We start from the raw sequence: 8,138 nt of genomic DNA on the forward strand, positions 1-8,138 counted from the left end.
CTAAATATGTATATAAGGAAACAATATGTGCATTTTTTTTCCCCCAGTAAATGTTCTTGGTACTACACAATGTGCTGGACATCCCTAAACCTTTATTACTCCCAACACATGCAATATCCTGCCTTGTCCCTTTTCCATTAGATCTTGCTGCTGAATTTTCCATGTATTTGAACTGGGCATTGGTTGTGTGAGCATGGGACAGGCCAGGTCTGCTGGTGAGTTTTTATCTGCTTAGTGATTCATTTCCAAACTTATAGGTTACTAATATTCAGAGACCATCCTGGTCTTTCTGCTTTTCTGAAGGTTAAAAGAAGGTTGTAGCTATAGGCTGAACACCAAGCTAGCTGATTTAGAAACATCTTGTGTAGCTCTCTGTAGCAATCTTTTTTGATTGAGATACGTGGCTCCATGCTGAGGTAATCTGCAGGGGAAGGAGAGCTTGTAGTAATGAGCTCTCCTTCCCCTGCTGATTATTATGTCCAATCCACAGGCAACTCTGCAGTATGTGGCTGCATAAAACATTTTTAAAGATAAGACTGATCAACACCTTTTTATGGCCATGAGTCCATAAGCAGGGTTCATGCCCTCTGAAATGCTGAAAACTACTTTTAAATTAATCTGCACTCCTGCTATAAAGGGAGTAGGTTTTATTACTTCATCTAATTGATGCTGTCTGTCCAGTTTTATAATTATTTCAGGTTTTAATCTGTTTTCAGATGCAAGGTGTTACTGCAAGTTTTAAAAAATCATTTAGAGCTGTTTCTAATAGATGGAAAGTTTGCACTACTAAAGTAAAATATGGACAACTTCCTTAATTTCCTTAGTAAAATCTACTTGATATGACAGTTACAATGCTTAGGAATTCTTCAAAAATTTCTACTGTGTTTGGCTAAGTACCTTTTCATTCCATCTAATCAGGAGACACTTAAAGGAAGAAGAGAAAATGAATTGCCTCACCATTTTGAATTTAGCCACAAAAGATATTCCTGACAAGAACTACAAAAAAGGATTCATGTGCAGAAGCAAATGCATTTTCTAACCTTATGTTCTTTTATAACTAAAACATTACTTTTTGACTATTGATAAAACACTAGCAGTTTTCCTCTGAATTATCTTCCTCTCTGAGCATCTTCCCTGAGAGAAATGCCTCCATATCAGGGGTCAGTTCAGTTCTGTTTCTTCTTGGCTTTTTTGGTTGGTGCTTTTCAGTGGGAAGGTTTTTTTGAGTTGTGTTTTGGGGCATTTTTTTGTCATTTTTGTTTGATTGTTTTCAGATTCTTAGTGTCTGTATAGTCTGTGTTAGAGAAGGTACCAATAAATAGGTTGTTATATTACTGGGAAGAATATTATTAAAGAACTTAAGAAAGATGTCGCTTCTAGCTGATACAGGTTGTTAAAACTGCTTTTGGCATTCTGCATAAGATTTAAAAATAGTTAACTTCTGGCTTGCTCTTCCTAGTAATACTAATATTCCTAATATTACTTTAGTGACTTTTGTGGGTTTCACTGCAGTAATAACTGTGTGTTATTATTAGTTTTATATATTTTTTTCTTATATATGTATGTATTGAAATTTTAGGTACACCATATGTTTTGAGGTACACTATCTCATACTTTCTCCATTTTTGTTTGTTTGTTTGGGGTTTTTGTTTTGGTTTTTTTTGTTTGTTTGGTTTGGTTGTTTTCAGGAACTTTTTGCATATTTTAGACTTAAATGCTCTCTTGATTGTCAAGTGTCTTGATTTTCCACTTCCTTATTATCCCCATTAGCAAATACAGTATATTTTATTCACATGTGCCTACTTAGATGAAGGGTAACATTTCCATAGGCATACTTGCCAAGAGAAAGCAGTCTGCCATCAGTTATTTCTACAGTGTTAATCTAAGTGTACCCTGCAGTACTCCATATTGTGTTTTAATCATTAATAAAGATGTCAAACGAGCCTTATTTCTAATCCATCAGCAAGCAGAAATATGAAAAATATAATTTGAATCGATTTTATGCCCAATCTGAGCATATCTTAATTATCAAAGTAGGTGTGAACTGAGGGCTTATATCCCCTTCGTTGCAAATAAACTCAGTAAAACACCCTGTAGCCTGTCCCGGCTGTCCCTGGGTGGCGCCCGGACCCACCGAACAGTCCCGCGGGTCCCGAGCCCGGGGCTGACACCGGCACTGCGGCTTTCCAAAAACCCTCCTTCGGCCTGCCTTTAACTACTTGTTCTTCTTCTGGGAGACGGCGTTGTTTCCATACCAGGTCAGAAATACTGACGATTAGAACAGGGACAACAGATTATGTTAGTAGCACGAGCTGTCATTTAATTGAAAAATCAACTTGGAAGTATCTCATGTAGGTAACTGAATTACTTTACATTAAAGGGAGGGAAGATGCTGACATGCTGTGCACTGCAATAGTCTGTGGCACAGTTGTGTTTTATTTAGGTAACAAAGAGCTGCGGTTGTGTGTATAGAGCTTCATTTACTACATGCTTAATTCAGATCTAATTTGGTTTCCTTCTCCCAGCTCCAATCTTAGTCCCGCTTTACTACCATTACAACAACTCTGCTGCAGCTCCTGCACTGTTTCGTTAGCCCATAAGTTCAAACACCTGTGGGGCTAACGGCAAGTCCTGCTTCTCAAGCATGCTGAGATTGAGCAAAAAGAATTTAACCAGATGGTCTGAAGAGCCACATAATTAATGTGGAGCACTACACTGTGTGATCATTCGATAAACGTTTTGTCTTCATACCCAAAATCAAGAACACATGCCAGTTCTTCTTTGGGGTAGAGGGCAATAGGGATTTAATCATGAGGAAAACAGAGAAAAGCTGGTTTTGTTAAAGGGAAAAGAAACCTTATGTCTCTGAGATACCTGATAGCAAAGGAGGAGCAGGTGTTCTGGATAAAGAGGAGTTGTGAATCTTTTGCAGTTAGTGTTTTATTGAGAGTAAAGGTTAAATTGAAAGGCAGCGTGATACCCACTGTCCCAATCCTACAGATTATTTGTAAAGAAAGAGGGAGTCAGGACGGTGTGGCCCCTCTCTGGAAGTGTCTTTACTTTCTTGTTAGCATCTGCTTACATGAGGAATATGTAAGTAAATGAGTAATAATAATCCTCTGTGGCATTTAAACATCTGGCGTACTTGAATTCAAAGTGTGCATAGAATTCACCAGAGTTAAAAATAAATGCAGTTAAATCTGTTCAAAGCCTGAAAATAGCAGTTCTAGATATAAATATTTAAACCTACTTGAAGTCTGATATATCAATTTTGGCAGTGTTGAAGACAGTAGAGCCTCCTGTGTTGTTAGTGCCTGTGAAAAGGGCACGGGGCAAATGAAATGTAAAAAAGTTTTGCAACTTTGATTCCCACATATAAATTATTTCTATGTCCAGTGCTTAAAATCTAAAGCCACAACAGTTTTTAACTTCAGGAACTATGGAATCATGTTGATGAGAAAGAGCGGGACTGTGAAGCCACCACAGCATTTACTTATTTATCATCTGTGAAATATTGTATCTCTGTTTAAAATGGTTGTACAATATATCACAAGCTACCAGAAACATTGTCACCCATACAGTGTGTTCTGCATAAAGAAACTGGGCATCCTAAGGAACTCATTGCTGTAGTTTATTCTATTTGTTTTGTTAAATGCCTCCTTCCATTTTAGTAAGGTAACAGTTATTTTAGCTAATTTGGGGTTTTTTGCTTCTAATTGCCAGTTACCACAGGCAGGTAGTAATTTCCTCTGCAGCTTCAGAAACAAGAGAATAAACAAATAGCTGCTGAGTACTGGTATGTTTTTACAGAGTAGATGCTTCCCCACTCCAAACTTATTCTGCAACACATCAATTTTTAGCCAATCTGGAGGAGCAACAAACCATAAGTAATCTTCAGCTTGTTAATAATGAGCTCTTACCTTTGCAATTTTTTTTCAGAATCACTGGGAAAATTTTTTTACTTCACTGTTGTAGGATCACATACATTTCCTTTTCTTTAGGCGGGGGTGATTTTTCAGTTCTTCATCTGAGTGAGTCTTCACATTTTTATTAACGTGTATCATGCTCTCTAGTATTTTTTTCTAATTCTTGCAACCTGAATTGAAGTTGTTCCATAAGCTGAAGATGAGAGACTCTGTGCAGTGATCAGTCTATGTGCTGCTGAGCTTCTGACAGCTCTGAAGAAATTGGTCAAAATATTTCAAGTTTTCTAAAGAAATTAAAAAAAAAAACAAACACAAAAACAACTTAAGAAATCTTGATTGCTTATCTATTTTCTGAATATCTGTCTTAGCTATGTTAGAAACCATAATTTTCAGCAATTTAAATACTTATTAATTCCTTGTGATTGCAACTTCCCTATTATATTCTGTGTGCAGTGTTGTCATTTTGGTTTCATGCTCATCTGGGTAACTATTTGGCACAACATAGCTGGCCTTGGGTAGTTAAAGTTGCTATTGAAAATGGAAAGAATGAGAAACCTGATGGCCATTAAAAGAAAGCCGCCAGTAACAGAAGGTTTTAAAAGCACATCTCGTGTATAATCTACATGTGTGTGTATCACAGTCTGGAAAACTGTTTGTAAAATACTGTGCTCAGTATGTCTGAGCCATCTGAGTCAGCCTTAGTGTGAACTGTTTAGTTGTATTTCACATCACGAATCCGCTAAAATGTATAACAACGGTGGATGATTTTTTTAAGAACCCTGCTATGCTATGTTCCCTTGGAAAGTAAGTGCAAATTAAGAAAAAAGTAAATTTATGAGCCCTTTTCAAATATTTTTGTCCCACCCAATCATCATTCTCAAGTCTTTTCATTTATTATGTATGTACATGTGAAAGAGAGAGAAATATCCCAAATCAATTTATTAAGCTAAACATCAGCTACTGCACTGAGCTATTCCCATGTGGTTGTAGTCAAGCAAAGTGTAAAATAATAATTTAAAAAAGGATTTAAACTGAAAAAAATACTGCAGTTCAAGGGACTCTCTGTTTCTGGATTCAGAACATCACTGCTGTCACTGCAAAACTCAGTGCACAGGTACTTTGTTTGTTTAGTGACAAATTGGCTGTTACTGTGAAAAGTGATGATCAAATAAAGAAAAATGGCTTAGCTGTTGGCAAACTGTGCTTTATCCAGGATCTCTCAGCTGAAAATTCCTGGTGTCAGAGTTCCAGAAATGATTTTTGTGTTGCCTGTAGAGCTGTAGGTACCTTAAAAAAATAATAATAATTAAAAAAAAAAAAAAAAAAAAGGGAAAGAAAAGCATTGTGGTTACTGGGTTACTAGGAATAAGAAGAGAATGAAGTGTTTTCTTCTGGATGGTTCATCACTAAGTTAGAAGTATTATATTGAAAGAGGAGAGGAGGTTGCATGAGAGGGAGCTGTGATGGTTTCAGGGTTGCTAAATCTTAGATTAAAAGAGTTCTCTGCTTGTCTCCTGACTTGTAGTTATAATTGCTGGTCACAAGGAAATTAAGCCTAAAATATAATTTCCAGTGCAAAGCAGTACAGCAGGGATTAGCAGCCTCCCACACAGGTATGAGAGGTGCTGTGTAAGCAGGTGCTGTGTGAGGGGCACAGGGCAGAGCCTGCTGAGGGCCAGCAGCTCAGAGCTGGGGGCTGTGGCTCCTTGGGAAGAGGCATCTGTGAGAAGCAGCTGCTGCCAGCTCCTGCTGAGCTCTGATCCTGCTTGGAGCTGGAAGCTCCTGCCTTGCACATAAGCAAGATCCTGGTGATCACCAGCATCTTGCCTGTGTGAGAGGGAGAATCTCCCAATTCCCACCAAGTTTTGCCTGTCACAGTGCACTTAAATGTGTAAAATATAAATACAGAGTGGTGCATAGCCCTCTTTGAAGATGCGTGAGCTAAGGGATAGGGCAGTCAGAATAAATAATCAAGGAGAAACACGTTACTAAAATGTTTTAAAAATTCTTATGTTAAAATAGCCAAAGAATAAAGAAATATTATGGTTGATTCCCTACAAATCTTGAGGATTTCTTTAAAATTGAAACAATTGATACAACTGACTTGTATTGTGACTAATTCCTCACTGAACTGCTGGTAGTCTTTAATGATGCTCTCATACCTAAAGAGGGACTTTTACTCTTAATTTTTTGAACAAAACTTGCATGGTAACTGTTATATTTGTGGGTTGGCTGGTCATTGCTAAAAATTTAGAATATTATAGTGCTCTTTTATTTAGATTGCAGTCCTTGTCCAAGAGCTCAAGTTGTGTTTAGAATTCTGAATTTGAGAATTCTAAATTACAGGTTATTCATAGGATAACACTTCTGCTATCTGGGCAGAATATCTTTTACTGGTTTCATTTCACACATGGGAAAGTTGAGGTACAGAAAACTGTGACTCTGCAAGTCACAAAACAGAATAATAGCACTATATTGTAAGTCACTTGTATCTGAAAATTCCCTTTCATTTTGAAGACATATCTGTAAGTAAAAAGATGTTCCTTTAATGAGAAAGCACAGATGCTTTCTATGATGACAAACATCTGATGAATATTCAAAGAAAAATTCTCATTCCTGGGATTGTTGTGGGTTCTTTTCATATGGCTGATTGGGATGCATGAAAATTATAGCTGGACCTAAAAAGGGTAGAATTTGGAGCTTAAGTTTTTTTATTTTCACTGGCTTTCTTGTATTTCTTGCATTTTTTTTTTCTGAGTGTAGTAAAGCTGACAGACAGCTTTGAGTTCAAAGCTGTAGCTCTTACTCCTGTGAAGTCCTAAGTTCTGTGATCGTGAATTTCCCTACTGCTGAATGATAATTTCATCTTTTATAGTTACTGCCTGGATGACAGAAACGTGCATTTCCTCATGAGTACTTCTGTGGCTTCTAGATCAGAGTATGTTGTCTGTAGTACCTGATTAATGTGTTTTATGCTGCTGCAGACTATGAATATATATGTCCTGAGGGTAGAAGCCTCCTAGACCCATGTACAGTATATGAGCTGTATATAGAATGCAAACTGATATGCCAGTGTTTATGTACTTCCATTGGAATTATGTCCTTAGCTTAGCACACTATTTTATGCAGAGTGAAAGAAGATGTAGACAAACCTTACGTGCTTTTCTAACTTTGTTAATACTTGCATTTTTTTTTTCCATTCAAAGTCTTTAGAATGTATTTTCTGTATTAAGCATATTTAATTTGGAGAATTTGCGGGAGGAAACTGCAATGAATAGTTTCTTTGGAGATACATGAAAAATGTTGACAGATCTGAAATAAAGCATACAAGTTTCCTACTGAGATTCATACTTTCTCCTGTGTGATCTGCTGTGTTGTCTGTAGAAAATGTCTTAGCACATCAGAGAAACAAAAAGATCTTCAGCAGATTGTTTTATTGAACTCTTAATAGATATTAAGAAGCATAACGCCAGCACTTCTGCCACATTGCTGTCATTGAATAATAAATCATTGCTGTAGCTTCCTAATGGGAGATGTAGCAATGCTGATGGTGGCAGTCTAGACCTGAGCTGAAGTGGATTATTTTAAAACACAGAGCAAAAAAAGTAGATAGCAGTGCTCAGCAGAATAGTTTTGGGGCTATAACCTGGTGACTAAACACAAGAAAGGAGATAACAGAAATTAGATCTAACTGAAAAATGATAACAGGGTCTCTCACAGTCCTTAGATATCCTTCAACACCTAATTATGAAACTGTGGTATAAGCATTAATTAACATATTTTCAACACTCATATTTGTCTGAGATGACCTATGCTAATATACAGATAGAAAAGGAGGGCACTAGAAGACAAGTGGCTTTATCCCAGAAATGATGGCCTTTTGTCCCAAGGGAGGTACAAAAACACAGGAAAAGAAGGTCTTGGGGTGCATCTTCCTAACGCAGTGTCTTAGTCACATGAAGTTGTGGGGTTTTTGAGGAGGTTGGTTTGTTTGTTTAAGTAGGATTTGCTAGTTAAGTATGTTTCCAAGCAAGCAAAGCTGTGTTCTTTGCTTCTGCCTTGCATCCAGCCAGCATGAAGTCCCATCTTTGGAACTGAGAAGTGAGAGGGGCCCACCTGGATGAGATCAGTGTGCTGGTCAGGCACGGTGGGTCTGTCTGAGCTGGCTGCACCCTCGAGAGGCTGTCAATGCTTTGGCCTTTGGTACAGCTG

Source organism: Lepidothrix coronata, unplaced genomic scaffold (assembly GCF_001604755.1).
Source record: "Lepidothrix coronata isolate B3197 unplaced genomic scaffold, Lepidothrix_coronata-1.0 Scaffold2, whole genome shotgun sequence".
NCBI lineage: Eukaryota > Metazoa > Chordata > Aves > Passeriformes > Pipridae > Lepidothrix > Lepidothrix coronata.